Source organism: Dendropsophus ebraccatus, chromosome 9, assembly GCF_027789765.1.
Source record: "Dendropsophus ebraccatus isolate aDenEbr1 chromosome 9, aDenEbr1.pat, whole genome shotgun sequence".
NCBI classification, from domain to species: domain Eukaryota; kingdom Metazoa; phylum Chordata; class Amphibia; order Anura; family Hylidae; genus Dendropsophus; species Dendropsophus ebraccatus.
In genome coordinates, this window is record NC_091462.1 from 13,319,051 (window position 1) to 13,335,550 (window position 16,500).

Consider the following 16,500-nt stretch of genomic DNA (forward strand, 5'->3'; position numbering starts at 1 on the left):
CGCTGATCCCGGCTGCACGTGCCTCTATTAGCCGGCGCGGGTCCCGTTGCCGCGCCGGCTAATTAAGCCTCTAAGTGCAGCTGTCAAACCTGACAGCTGCATTTAGAGGCACTGCGCCGCACGTCCCTGGTGTCTAGTGGGACGGATCCGTTCTTCTGCCCGTGCCGGGCCTCAGCGTCGGAATGACGCTGATCCCGGCTCGGCAATAGATTGCTATGGCCTGCAGCAGGCCATAGTAATCTATCACTGATCTAATCGATCTTTACTGTGTATATACACAGCATTGATCTCTATGAGAGATCAGTGCTGTGTATATACAAGTCCCCCAGGGGGGCTTCTAGTTACAGTAAAAAAAAAAGTAAAAAAGTGTTTTTATTAATAAAAAATCCCCTCCCCTAATAAAAGTCCAAATCACCCCCCTTTTCCCATTTTATAAATATAAATTAATAAATAAATAAATAAACATGTTTGGTATCGCCGCGCGCGTAATCGCCCGAACTATTAATTAATCACATTCCTGATCTCGTACGGTAAACGGCGTCAGCGCAAAAAAATTCCAAAGTGCAAAATTGCGCATTTTTGGTCGCATCAAATCCAGAAAAAATGTAATAAAAAACGATCAAAAAGTCGTATATGCGCAATCAAGGTACCGATAGAAAGAACACATCATGGCGCAAAAACTGACACCTCACACAGCCCCATAGACCAAAGGATAAAAGCGCTATAAGCCTGGGAATGGAGCGATTTTAAGGAACGTATATTTGTTAACAATGGTTTGAATTTTTTACAGGCCATCCGATACAATATAAGTTATACATGTTATATATCATAGTAATCGTAACGACTTGAGGAACATGCATAACAAGTCAGTTTTACCATAGGACGGACGGCGTAAATGCAAAACTCCCCGAAATCAAAACAAAATTAGTTTTTTTTTCAATTTGACAGCGCAAATGATTTTTTTCCGGTTTCGCAGCATATGTTATGGAAAAATAATGCCTGTCATTGCAAAGTACAATTGGTTTCGCAAAAAATAAGTGCTCATATACGTCTCTAGGTGAAAAAATGCAAGCGCTATGGACTTTTAAACTTAAAATGGAATAAGCAAAAGCGCAAAAACGAAAATAGGCTTTGACCTTAAGGGGTTAATGACCAGGCTCATTTTTTTAAATCTGACCTGTCTCACTTTATGCTCTTATAGCTCTGTGATGCTTTAACGTATGCTAGCGATTCTGAGATAGTTTTTTCGTCACATATGACACTTTATATTAGTGGCAAAATTTGGTCACTACTTTGTGTGTTTTTTTGTGAAAAACATCAAAATATCATGAAAAATTAGAAAATTTTGCATTTTATGAACTTCTGAAATTCTCTGCTTCTAAAAAAGGAAGTCATAGCACATAAATTAGTTACTAAATCACATTACCAATATGTCTTCTTTATTCTGGCATAATTTGGGAAACATAATTACTTTTTTAGGGTGTTATGGGGCTTAGAAATTTATTAGCAAATTATCACATTTTGTGAAAGTTTCCAAAACTGATTTTTTTAGGGGCCAGTTCTTTTTTTTAAATGGATTTAGAAGTCTGGTATCCTGAAAACCCCCATAAGTGACCCCATTTTGGAAACTAGACACCTTAAAGAATTAATCTAGGGTTATAATGAGCATTTTAACCCTACAGGGGCTGGAGGAAAGTATTCACAATTAGGCCGTAAAAAAATCGAAAATGAAAAATTACAAATAATATATACGTTTAGATTAAAGTTTCTCATTTTCAAAAGGAACATGATAAAAAAAAGCATGCCAAAATCTGTAACGCAGGTTCTCCTGAGTAGAACGGCACCCCATATGTGGGCATAAACCACTGTATGGGCACACAGCAGGGCTCAGAAGGGAAGGAGCGCCAATTAGCTTTTTTAATACAGATTTTGCTGAAGAAATTTCTGAGCGCCAGGTGCGTTTGCAGAGCCCCTGTAGTGTCCGCAGAACAGAATCCCCCCAAAAGTCACCCCATTTTCAAAAGTACACCCCTCAAAGAATTCATCTTTAGATAGGATGAGCATTTTGACCCCACAGGTATTAGAGGAAAGTATTCAGAATTAGACAGTAAAAATGAAAAACACGAATTTTTCCAATAATATGTTAGTTTAGTTTGAAATTTCTCAATTTCACGAGGAACAAGAGAAAAAAAGTACAGCAAAATTCGTAACGCAGGTTCTCCTGAATACAACGGTACCTGATATGTGGGCATAAACCACTGTATGGGCACACAGCAGGGCTCAGAAGGGAAGGAGCGCCAATTAGCTTTTTTAATGCAGATTTTGCTGAAGAAGTTTCTTAGCGCCAGGTGCGTTTGCAGTGCCCCTGTAGTTTCCGCAGAAGAGAACCCCCCCAAAAGTCACCCCATTTTGGAAAGTGCTCCCCTCAAAGAATTCATCTTTGGGTGTGGTGACCATTTTGACCCCACAGGTATTAGAGGAAAGTATTTAAAATTAGACAGTAAAAATGAAAAACTCAAATTTTTCCAATAATATGTTTGTTTAGTTTGAAATTTCACAAGGAACATGAGAGAATCCACACCCCAAACTTTGTAACGCAGGTTCTCCTGAGTAGAACGGTACCCCATATGTGGGCATAAACCACTGTATGGGCACACAGCCGGGCTCAGAAGGAAGGGAGCGCCAATTAGCATTTTCAGTTCAGATTTTGCTGAAGTAGTTTCTGAGCGCCAGGTGCGTTTGCAGTGCCCCTGTAGTGTCAGCAGAATAGAACCCCCCCTAAAGTCACCCCATTTTGGAAAGTGCACCCCTGAAAGAATTCATCTTGGGGTGGGGTGACCATTTTGACCCCACAGGTATTAGAGGAAAGTATTCAAAAGTAGATAGTAAAATTGAAAAACACGAATTTTTCCAATAATATGTTCGTTTAGTTTGAAATTTCTCAATTTCACTAGGAACAGGAGAGAAAACGTACCCCAAAATCTGTAACGCAGGTTCTCCTGAGTAGAACGGTACCCCATATGTGGGCATAAACCACTGTATGGGCACACAGCCGGGCTCAGAAGGGAAGGAGCGCCAATTATTTTCAGTGTAGATTTTTCCGAAGAGGTTTCTGAGCGCCAGGTGCGTTTGCAGCGTTCCTGTAGTGTCAGCAGAATAGAACCCCCCCAAAAGTCACCCCATTTAGGAAAGTACACCCCTCAAAGAACTCATCTTGGGGTGCAGTGAGCGGTTTGACCCCACAGGTATTGGAGGAAAGTATTCAAAATAAGACAGTAAAAATGAAAAACTCGAACTTTTCCAATAATATGTTCGTTTAGTTTAAAATTTCTCAATTTCACGAGGAATGGGAGAAAAAACGTACCCCAAAATCTGTAACGCAGCTTCTTCTGAGTAAAACGGTACCCCATATGTGGGCATAAACCACTGTATGGGCACACAGCAGGGCTCAGAAGGAAGGGAGCGCCAATTTGCTGGAGCAAAACCGCAGATAGTAATAGTTATTAGAATAGCGCAGTTACTAAAATACAATAAAAAATTAGATTACAGGTAATGTGGGGTGGTCATGGGCAACCTGGGGTGGTCACGGGCAGCCTGGGGTGGTTACGGGCAACGTGGGGTGGTTACGGATAAACTGAAGTGCTTATAGGTAATCTGGGATGGGTACCTGTAATTTAGGGTGGTTATGGGCAATCTGGAGGGGGTCACTGGCAATTTGGGGTGGTTGGAGGCAACGTGCGGTGGTCGGGGGCAACGTGCGGTGGTCAAAGGCAATCTGGAGGGAATTACGTGTGATTAGGGGCAACCTGGGGGGGTTACAGACAATCTGTGGTGGTTACGGATAAACTGAAGTGCTTATAGGTAATCAGGGGTGGGTACATGTAATTTTGGGTGGTTACAGCAATCTGGTGTGGTTACGGGCAATCTGGAGGGGGTCACTGGCAACGTGCGGTGGTCAGAGGCAACGTGCGGTGGTCAGAGGCAACGTGCGGTGGTCACATGCAATCTGGGGGGTTACGGGCAATCGGGGCTGATTACAGACCATCTGGAGAGGGTCACTGGCAATTCGCGGTGGTTATGGTCAACATGTGGTGGTTACGGGCAATGTGCGGTGGTTACGGGCAACGTGCGGTGGTTACGGGCAACTTGCGGTGGTTACGGGCAACGTGCGGTGGTTACGGGCAACGTGCGGCAACATGCGGAGGTTATGGGCAACGTGCGCTGGTTATGGGCAACGCGTGCGGTGGTTAGGGGCAACGTGCGGTGGTTAGGGGCAACGTGCGGTGGTTAGAAACAACGTGCGATGATCACGTGCAATCTGGCGTGATTACGGGCAACCTGCGGTGGTTACGGGTAATCTGGAAATAAACTGCAATTATTACTATAATAAAAAGTGTGTGTTTTATTTTTTTGTATGTTTTTCACTTTTTGTACTTTATACATTTACTTTATACATATTCATTTTCACTATATTACTATGAATACTGTGATATTTTCTATCACAGTAATCATAGTTCAGTGACAGAGACCAAATTGGTCTCTGTCACTTTAAATTTTCCGAGATAACTGATGCTGGAGCGCATGCGCACTTCAGAATCAGCCTGGACGCCGAGGAGGAAGGAGCTCCCTGGATCAGGTAATGTATATGGGGGAGGGGGGTGACTGGGGGGGTGGGGGGGGACTTGGGGGGCGACACTGTGTCACTTTTTATCCCCTGTCACCAAGGATTTATGGTGACAGGGGATAAAAAGTGCTTTTTTGCACTGGGAACAGGCGATCAGCGGTATATAGTATATACCACCGATCGCCTGCTCCGAGACCACACGGGGGGGGGGGCCCCGATCACTGCCCCATGCTCTCCGCTACCTCCTGTGGCGGAGAGCATGGGGCTTTGATCATTTATTCATTTCCATCCCTGCGAACAAACATTGTTTGTTCGCAGGGATGGGGGCGGCCATCTTGGATGTGATGGCTGCCCGGGGAGGGGAGGGATAGTGATCGCCCACTAGGGCGGGGGGAGATGTAAGGCGGCGGCGCCGGTAATGCCCGATACTGGCGGATCGCGGCTATAACGGTAATAGCGGCGATCCGCCGGTATCGGAGGACGAGGGGAGGGTACCGGAGGACATAAATGTAGTGTCGGTGGGGGGAGGCAACATTCTGCAGCCTCGCCCCGCCGCCCGATCGGCGGGAGGACACGGAGTCTCCCCATAGACACTGCGGTCGCATTGACCGCGGCGCTTATGGGGTTAACTGCCCGGGGGGAGCGCGGCTCCCCTCCGGGCAGAGGCAGCAGGAGGAGGCTGTGTCACACAGCCTCCTCTTGCTGCTCGATCTTAGATAGAGACAGAGGGGGGAGGCAGGGAAACCATGACGTCCAGGGACGTCATGATGCATTCTGCCACTGCTTTTCATGACGTCCCTGGACGTCATATTGGGGGAAGGGGTTAAATAGCATTAGCAATAAGTCTACTTTATGTTGGCGGCATTTATTAAATTTGCCTTCAATTTTTTAAGACAATAGAAAGCTTCAAAGTTTAGCAGCATTTTTCCAAATTTTCACAAGAATTTCAAAATTTGATTTTTCAAGGGACCAGTTCACGTTTGAAGTGTATTTGAGGGGGCCGTATTTTATGAAGCCCCACAAAGCACCCCATTTCAGAAACTGCACCCCCCAAACCGTTCAAAATCAATTCCACGAAGTTTTTTTTAACCCTTTAGGTGAGTCACAAAATAAAAGCTAAGTGTGTGAGAAAATTTAACATTTAAATTTTCTTTGCAGAAATTATATTGTGATCCAATATCTCATAATAGAAAACCTATTTCCAGAGAAATGCACTAAAATATTTTTTGCCCCATTTCTGCAGTTTATAGAAATATATGATATGTGGCCCTATTGTGCCATTTGACGCAACCACAAGCCTCAGATGTAAAGGAGCGTCTAGTGAATTTTGAAGCCTCCTTACAAATGGCCAATTTTCAAAGTACCACTTCTGGTTGGCAGAGGCTCTGGGGTGCCAAAACCTAACAAACACCGCTAATGGGACACCATTTAGGAAACTACACCCCTCGAGGAATATAACAAGGGGTATAGTGAGCACATGGACCCCACTGGTGACAGACAATGTGTTGTGAAATTGAAAAATTTAATTATTTTAGACTAAAACTTGGTCTAGCCTTAAATTTTTGAGGTTGACAAGGAAAAAAGGTTAAAAAGAAAAAAAACATAAAACTTGTAGAAATATTTCCCCCAAGTACAAAAGTACCCCACATGGGGACATAATGTATCATGCGGGCGCAGGATACGCCTCAAAAAGGAAGGAGCACTTTTTGGCTTTTGGAAGCGGGATTTGGCCAGAAAGGAGGACGGAGGCCATGTCGGGTTTACAAAGCCTCTGTGTTGCCAAAACATTGTAAATACCCCACAAGTGACCCCATTATGGAAACTACACCCCTCATAGAATGTAAGAAGAAGTATAGGGAGAATATGGACCCCACTGGTGACAGATACAAATGTGGAACAATGTGCAGTGAAAATGAAAAATTAAAATTTTTTACACTAAAACGTTGGTGTAACTTGGAATTTTTTATGTTCACAAGGGGATAATAGAAAAAATTAACCGCTAATCATGTAGAGCAATTTCCCCCGATTACAGGAGTACCCCACATGTGGACACAAAGTTCAAAGACGGCGCACGGAAAGCCTCCAAAGGGAAGGAGCGCAATTTGGTTTTTGGAAGATGGATTTGGCCAGAATAGAGGACGAAGGCCATGTCTGGTTCGCAGAGCCCCGTGCGGCAAAAACATTGTAAACCCCCCACAAGTGACCCCCCAACAATCTCAGGAATCTGTGGTTCGTACAGGGTGGGGGGTCACTAGAGGGGCTTCCTGGGGCCTAGTCCTGGGGTGGCGCCTTGTGGGCTTATCATCACTAAATGATGATGACGATGAGGAAGAAGAGGAAGAAAGAAGGAATGAGAAGTCTTCTTCTTCTCCCTCACTGGTTGTCTCAGTATCGGAGGCAATCCAGGCGTATGCCTCCTCAGCCGAGAACAACCTTTGGGCCATTTTTTTTGTTTTTTTTCTTTAAGATGCCTTCACACACACCAGATTTCACGTTGCGGATTCGCGTGCACGTATTCTGATAGGGATGCACTGACACTGGATCCGCAGCGGATTTCGCTGCGAATCCACAATGTGAAATCCGCTACCGTGTGTGTGAAGGCACCCTCAGAGGGGGTGTGTAAGTGTTATGCTTTTACATGTGTAAGTGTGTGTTTTATGTACTGTTTTTACATTTTGTGTGTGTGAAAAAAAAACCCTAAAAAACGGCAGAGGCAGGGGACACTATATCACCACCGATCCAGGGGGGAGGGTGGCGGGAGCGGGGCGGCCGGACGGACGGAAGGGAGAGGGTGGCAGGAGGTGGTGACAGAAGAGGGGAGAGGGTGGCAGGACAGAGGGGAGAAGGGCGGCAGGATGGAGGGGAAAGGTTGGCAGGAGAGAGGCGGCAGGATGGAGGGGAGAGGGTCGGCAGGAGAGGGTAAGAGGAGAGGGGATAGGGTGGCAGCAGAGAGGGGATAGGTTTGCAGGACAGAGGAGAGGGTGGAAAGAGAGAGGAGAGGGTGGCAGGAAAAAGGAAAGGGTGGCAGGAGATGGAAGAGGGTGGCAGGATGGAGGGTGGCGGGAGCGGGGCAGCCGGACGGAAGGGAGAGGGTGGCAGGAGAGGGGCGGTAGGACAGAGGGGAGAAGGGCGGCAGGATGGAGGGGAAAGGTTGGCAGGAGAGAGGCGGCAGGATGGAGGGGAGAGGGTGGCAGGAGAGGGGCAGCAGGATGGAGGGGAGAGGGTCGGCAGGAGAGGGTAAGAGGAGCGGGGATAGGTTGGCAGGAGATAAGAGAGGGTGGCAAGACAGAGGGTGGCAGGACAGAGGAGAGGGTGGCAAGACAGAGGGTGGCAGGACAGAGGAGAGGGTGGCAAGAGAGAGGAGAGGGTGGCAGGAAAAAAAGAAGGGTGGCAGGAGATGGGAGAGGGTGACAGGAGAGGCGAGAAGAGCGGCAGGAGAGGGGAGAGGGTGACAGGAGAGGTGAGAGGGGCCGCAGGACGGAGTTGAGAGTGGCAGGCGAGGGGTGAGGGTAAGAGGAGAGAGGATAGGGTGGCAGCAGAGAGGGGATAGGTTGGCAGGACAGAGGAGAGGGTGGAAAGAGAGAGGAGAGGGTGGCAGGAAAAAGGAAAGGGTGGCAGGAGATGGAAGAGGGTGGCAGGATGGAGGGTGGCATGACAGGGTGGCAAGAGAGAGTAGAGGGTGGCAAGAGAGAGTAGAGGGTGGCAGGAGAGGGGAGAGGGTGACAGGAAATGCGAGAGGGGTGGCAGGATGGAGAGAAGAGGGTGGAAGGATGACAGAGGAGCAGGATGGATGGATGACAGGGGAGCAGGATGGATGGATGACAGGGGAGCAGGATGGATGGATGACAGAGGAGCAGGATGGATGGATGACAGGGGAGCAGGATGGATGGATGACAGGGGAGCATGATGAATGGATGACAGAAAGGAGCAGGATGGATGGATGACAGGGGAGCAGGATGGATGGATGACAGAGGAGCAGGATGGATGGATGACAGAGGAGCAGGATGGATGGATGACAGGGGAGCAGGATGGATGGATGACAGGGGAGCAGGATGGATGACGGGAGCAGGATGGATGGATGACAGGGGAGCAGGATGGATGGATGACAGGGGAGCAGGATGGATGACAGGGGAGCAGGATGGATGGGTGACAGGGGAGCAGGATGGATGGATGACAGAGGAGCAGGATGGATGAATGACAGGGGAGCAGGACGGATGGATGACAGGGGAGCAGGATGGATGACAGGGGAGCAGGATGGATGGATGACAGGGGAGCAGGATGGATGACAGGGGAGCAGGATGGATGAATGACAGAGGAGCAGGATGGATGGATGACAGGGGAGCAGGATGGATGACAGAGGAGCAGGATGGATGAATGACAGGGGAGCAGGACGGATGACAGGGGAGCAGGATGGATGACAGGGGAGCAGGATGGATGGATGACAGGGGAGCAGGATGGATGGATGACAGGGGAGCAGGATGGATGGATGACAGGGGAGCAGGATGGATGGATGACAGGAGCAGGATGGATGGATGACAGGGGAGCAGGATGGATGACAGAGGAGCAGGATGGATGACAGGGGAGCAGGATGGATGACAGGGGAGCAGGATGGATGGATGACAGAGGAGCAGGATGGATGACAGGGGAGCAGGATGGATGGATGACAGAGGAGCAGGATGGATGACAGGGGAGCGGGATGGATGGATGACAGAGGAGCAGGATGGATGACAGGGGAGCAGGATGGATGGATGGCAGGGGAGCAGGATGGATGACAGAGGAGCAGGATGGATGGATGACAGGGGAGCAGGATGGATGGATGACAGGGGAGCAGGATGGATGGATGACAGAGGAGCAGGACGGATGGATGACAGGGGAGCAGGATGGATGGATGACAGGGGAGCAGGATGGATGGATGACAGGGGAGCAGGATGGATGGATGACAGGGGAGCAGGATGGATGGATGACAGAGGAGCAGGATGGATGGATGACAGGGGAGCAGGATGGATGGATGACAGGGGAGCAGGATGGATGGATGACAGGGGAGCAGGATGGATGGATGACAGGGGAGCAGGATGGATGGATGACAGGGGAGCAGGATGGATGGATGACAGGGGAGCAGGATGGATGACAGAGGAGCAGGATGGATGGATGACAGGGGAGCGGGATGGATGGATGACAGGGGAGCGGGATGGATGGATGACAGGGGAGCGGGATGGATGGATGACAGGGGAGCGGGATGGATGGATGACAGGGGAGCGGGATGGATGGATGACAGGGGAGCAGGATGGATGCAGGGGAGCAGGATGGATGGATGGCAGGGGAGCAGGGTGGATGGATGACAGGGGAGCGGGATGGATGACAGGGGAGCAGGATGGATGACAGGGGAGCAGGATGGATGGATGACAGAGGAGCAGGATGGATGAGAGGGGAGCAGGATGGATGGATGACAGAGGAGCAGGATGGATGACAGGGGAGCAGGATGGATGACAGGGGAGCAGGATGGATGACAGGGGAGCAGGATGGATGGATGACAGAGGAGCAGGATGGATGGATGACAGAGGAGCAGGATGGATGGATGACAGAGGAGCAGGATGGATGGATGACAGAGGAGCAGGATGGATGGATGACAGGGGAGCAGGATGGATGACAGAGGAGCAGGATGGATGACAGGGGAGCAGGATGGATGAATGACAGGGGAGCAGGATGGATGGATGACAGGGGAGCAGGATGGATGACAGAGGAGCAGGATGGATGGATGACAGGGGAGCAGGATGGATGACAGGGGAGCAGGATGGATGACAGGGGAGCAGGATGGATGGATGACAGGGGAGCAGGATGGATGACAGGGGAGCAGGATGGATGACAGGGGAGCAGGATGGATGACAGGGGAGCAGGATGGATGGATGACAGAGGAGCAGGATGGATGGATGACAGGGGAGCAGGATGGATGACAGAGGAGCAGGATGGATGGATGGATGACAGTGGAGCAGGATGGATGACAGGGGAGCAGGATGGATGGATGACAGGGGAGCAGGATGGATGACAGAGGAGCAGGATGGATGACAGTGGAGCAGGATGGATGACAGGGGAGCAGGATGGATGGATGACAGGGGAGCAGGATGGATGGATGACAGGGGAGCGGGATGGATGGATGACAGGGGAGCGGGATGGATGGATGACAGGGGAGCAGGATGGATGACAGGGGAGCAGGATGGATGGATGACAGGGGAGCAGGATGGATGGATGACAGGGGAGCAGGATGGATGGATGACAGAGGAGCAGGATGGATGGATGACAGGGGAGCAGGATGGATGGATGACAGGGGAGCAGGATGGATGGATGACAGGGGAGCAGGATGGATGGATGACAGAGGAGCAGGATGGATGGATGCCAGGGGAGCAGGATGGATGGATGACAGGGGAGCAGGATGGATGGATGACAGGGGAGCAGGATGGATGGATGACAGGGGAGCAGGATGGATGGATGGGGGAGCGGGATGGATGGATGACAGGGGAGCAGGATGGATGGATGACAGGGGAGCAGGATGGATGGATGACAGGGGAGCAGGAGTGGATGACCAGGGGAGCAGGATGGATGGATGACAGGGGAGCAGATGGATTGACAGAGGAGCGGGATGGATGGATGACAGGGGAGCAGGATGGATGATGACAGAGGAGCAGATGGATGGGTGACAGGGGAGCAGGATGGATGGATGAGCAGGGGAGCTGGGGATGGATGACGAGGAGCAGATGGGATGGGTGACAGGGAGCAGGATGGATGATGAACAGAGGAGCAGGATGGATGGATGACAGGGAGCAGGATGGATGGATGACAGGGGAGCAGGATGGATGGATGACAGGGAGCAGGATGGATGGATGACATGGGGAGCAGGATGGATGGATGACAGAGGAGCAGGATGGATGGATGACAGGGGAGCAGGATGGATGGATGACAGGGGGAGCAGGATGGATGGATGACAGGGGAGCAGGATGGATGGATGACAGGGGAGCAGGATGGATGGATGACAGGGGAGCAGGATGGATGGATGACAGGGAGCAGGATGGATGGATGACAGGGGAGCAGGATGGATGGATGACAGAGGAGCAGGATGGATGGATGACAGGGGAGCAGGATGGATGGATGACAGGGGAGCAGGATGGATGGATGACAGGGGAGCAGGATGGATGGATGACAGGGGAGCAGGATGGATGGATGACAGGGGAGCAGGATGGATGGATGACAGGGGAGCAGGATGATGGATGACAGGGGAGCGGGATGGATGGATGACAGGGGAGCGGGATGGATGGATGACAGGGGAGCGGGATGGATGGATGACAGGGGAGCAGGATGGATGGATGGCAGGGGAGCAGGATGGATGGATGACAGGGGAGCAGGATGGATGGATGACAGGGGAGCAGGATGGATGGATGACAGGGGAGCAGGATGGATGGATGACAGGGGAGCAGGATGGATGGATGACAGGGGAGCAGGATGGATGGATGGCAGGGGAGCAGGATGGATGGATGACAGGGGAGCAGGGTGGATGGATGACAGGGGAGCGGGATGGATGACAGGGGAGCAGGATGGATGACAGGGGAGCAGGATGGATGACAGAGGAGCAGGATGGATGGATGACAGAGGAGCAGGATGGATGGATGACAGGGGAGCGGGATGGATGGATGACAGGGGAGCAGGATGGATGGCAGGGGAGCAGGATGGATGGATGGCAGGGGAGCAGGATGGATGGATGACAGGGGAGCGGGATGGATGACAGGGGAGCAGGATGGATGACAGGGGAGCAGGATGGATGACAGAGGAGCAGGATGGATGACAGGGGAGCAGGATGGATGACAGGGGAGCAGGATGGATGGATGACAGAGGAGCAGGATGGATGACAGGGGAGCGGGATGGATGGATGACAGAGGAGCAGGATGGATGACAGGGGAGCAGGATGGATGGATGACAGAGGAGCAGGATGGATGACAGGGGAGCGGGATGGATGGATGACAGAGGAGCAGGATGGATGACAGGGGAGCAGGATGGATGGATGGCAGGGGAGCAGGATGGATGACAGAGGAGCAGGATGGATGGATGACAGGGGAGCAGGATGGATGGATGACAGGGGAGCAGGATGGATGGATGACAGGGGAGCAGGATGGATGGATGACAGAGGAGCAGGATGGATGGATGGCAGAGGAGCAGGATGGATGACAGAGGAGCAGGATGGATGGATGACAGGGGAGCAGGATGGATGGATGACTGGGGAGCAGGATGGATGGATGACAGGGGAGCAGGATGGATGGATGACAGGGGAGCAGGATGGATGGATGACAGGGGAGCAGGATGGATGGATGACAGGGGAGCAGGATGGATGGATGACAGAGGAGCAGGATGGATGGATGACAGGGGAGCAGGATGGATGGATGACAGGGGAGCGGGATGGATGGATGACAGGGGAGCAGGATGGATGACAGGGGAGCAGGATGGATGGATGACAGGGGAGCAGGATGGATGACAGGGGAGCAGGATGGATGGATGACAGAGGAGCAGGATGGATGGATGACAGGGGAGCAGGATGGATGACAGGGGAGCAGGATGGATGGATGACAGAGGAGCAGGATGGATGGATGACAGGGGAGCAGGATGGATGGATGACAGGGGAGCAGGATGGATGGATGACAGAGGGAGCAGGATGGATGGATGACAGGGGAGCAGGATGGATGGATGACAGGGGAGCAGGATGGATGGATGACAGGGGAGCAGGATGGATGGATGACAGGGGAGCAGGATGGATGGATGACAGAGGGAGCAGGATGGATGGATGACAGGGGAGCAGGATGGATGGATGACAGGGGAGCAGGATGGATGGATGACAGGGGAGCAGGATGGATGGATGACAGGGGAGCAGGATGGATGGATGACAGGGGAGCAGGATGGATGGATGACAGGGGAGCAGGATGGATGGATGACAGGGGAGCAGGATGGATGGATGACAGGGGAGCGGGATGGATGGATGACAGGGGAGCAGGATGGATGACAGGGGAGCAGGATGGATGGATGACAGGGGAGCAGGATGGATGACAGGGGAGCAGGATGGATGGATGACAGAGGAGCAGGATGGATGGATGACAGGGGAGCAGGATGGATGACAGGGGAGCAGGATGGATGGATGACAGAGGAGCAGGATGGATGGATGACAGGGGAGCAGGATGGATGGATGACAGGGGAGCAGGATGGATGGATGACAGAGGAGCAGGATGGATGGATGACAGGGGAGCAGGATGGATGGATGACAGGGGAGCAGGATGGATGGATGACAGGGGAGCAGGATGGATGGATGACAGGGGAGCAGGATGGATGGATGACAGGGGAGCAGGATGGATGGATGACAGAGGAGCAGGATGGATGGATGACAGGGGAGCAGGATGGATGGATGACAGGGGAGCAGGATGGATGACAGGGGAGCAGGATGGATGGATGACAGAGAAGCAGGATGGATGGGTGACAGGGGAGCAGGATGGATGGATGACAGGGGAGCAGGATGGATGGATGACAGGGGAGCAGGATGGATGGATGACAGGGGGAGCAGGATGGATGGATGACAGGGGAGCAGGATGGATGGATGACAGGGGAGCAGGATGGATGGATGACAGGGGAGCAGGATGGATGGATGACAGGGGAGCAGGATGGATGGATGACAGGGGAGCGGGATGGATGGATGACAGGGGAGCGGGATGGATGGATGACAGGGGAGCAGGATGGATGACAGGGGAGCAGGATGGATGGATGACAGGGGAGCAGGATGGATGGATGACAGAGGAGCAGGATGGATGGATGACAGGGGAGCAGGATGGATGGATGACAGGGGAGCAGGATGGATGGATGACAGGGGAGCAGGATGGATGGATGACAGGGGAGCAGGATGGATGGATGACAGGGGAGCAGACTGCCGGTAACCGCACCCCCCTTTTGTTGGACACTACCATGACCACATTACCCAGATACTTGTAATAGTAATAATTAAGACAGAGACTCCAATACTTTTGATGCGTGGGGGAAGGCCACAGCTTGTTTATTTGTCTAACAAATTGAAACAATAAAGACATAACAATAGGGAAGGGAAAAGGACCTTGCGCTATCTTCTTTGCGAGGCTACCTGCATGCCAGGCCACCGCTCCTGCGGTGGGCATGTCCTCGTTGGTGCGCCAAGGTGCCTCGCCGACCGTTCTCCGTCAACCACCGCAAGGTCCTTCCCCCCGCCAAGCTGTGACAACGATCGCAACACAAAATGTAGCAAAATACCCTCACCCTAATATGAGAAAAACCCATAAGAAAGAAAAATTTGAACAAGAAAAACCCAAAGATCAAAGGGAGGGAGGGTGGGAAACGGTCTTCTCTGGTGCCGGACGCTGGGGGCGAGTGACACGTGACTTCCGGGCTCCGCTGTACAGCTTCCAGGTGAGCCCGCCCCCCAGCCAATCAGAGATGACCCTAGCCCGGCTGGAAAAAAATTAGTGCCCTCCTCTAAACCCTTGGCCCCGTCAGTCAAAGGCACCGTCGCTTAGGCAGCGCCGATGCCCCAGACTGCCGGTAACCGCACCCCCCTTTTGTTGGACACTACCATGACCACATTACCCAGATACTTGTAATAGTAATAATTAAGACAGAGACTCCAATACTTTTGATGCGTGGGGGAAGGCCACAGCTTGTTTATTTGTCTAACAAATTGAAACAATAAAGACATAACAATAGGGAAGGGAAAAGGACCTTGCGCTATCTTCTTTGCGAGGCTACCTGCATGCCAGGCCACCGCTCCTGCGGTGGGCATGTCCTCGTTGGTGCGCCAAGGTGCCTCGCCGACCGTTCTCCGTCAACCACCGCAAGGTCCTTCCCCCCGCCACCAGGTGGGCAGTGTACACCTACACTGCGCACCTTCCCCCACTGGCCAAAGTAAAAAGGCCACGCTCTATGGCATCCTGCAAACCTGACAAAAATATGTCGAGCCCGATGTCGTTTAAATGGACACCGTCCTGTAACATTAAAGGACGGTTGTCCCCCTCCAGCTGTCTATGCCTGATGACTATACCTCCTTTTGCACGAACAAAACGCGACACTCTAGTGTTCAATATCCGTCTGGCCCTTTCTATTGCCCCGGGGTTCCGAGCCCCGTTCCAAACCACTCGCGGTACTATTTCCGACCATACCAGGATGCAATCAGTGAAAAAATCAACCATACGCAACATGTCAGATCTGACAACAGAGATCAACTCGGCCAGGCGGACCGAGCAAAGGTCATTTCCCCCAGCATGGATTAAAAGAACTACCGGGCCTTTAACTGACTTGCTGATGGAAACAACCTCGGACAGAACCCGTATCCATTTCAAACCCCCAACTCCTCTCCAGGATACGTCCGCTGTCTTCTCTGGTGCCGGACGCTGGGGGCGAGTGACACGTGACTTCCGGGCTCCGCTGTACAGCTTCCAGGTGAGCCCGCCCCCCAGCCAATCAGAGATGACCCTAGCCCGGCTGGAAAAAAATTAGTGCCCTCCTCTAAACCCTTGGCCCCGTCAGTCAAAGGCACCGTCGCTTAGGCAGCGCCGATGCCCCAGGATGGATGGATGACAGGGGAGCAGGATGGATGGATGACAGGGGAGCAGGATGGATGGATGACAGGGGAGCAGGATGGATGGATGACAGGGGAGCAGGATGGATGGATGACAGAGGAGCAGGATGGATGGATGACAGGGGAGCAGGATGGATGGATGACAGAGGAGCAGGATGGATGGATGACAGGGGAGCAGGATGGATGACAGAGGAGCAGGATGGATGGATGACAGGGGAGCAGGATGGATGACAGGGGAGCAGGATGGATGGAT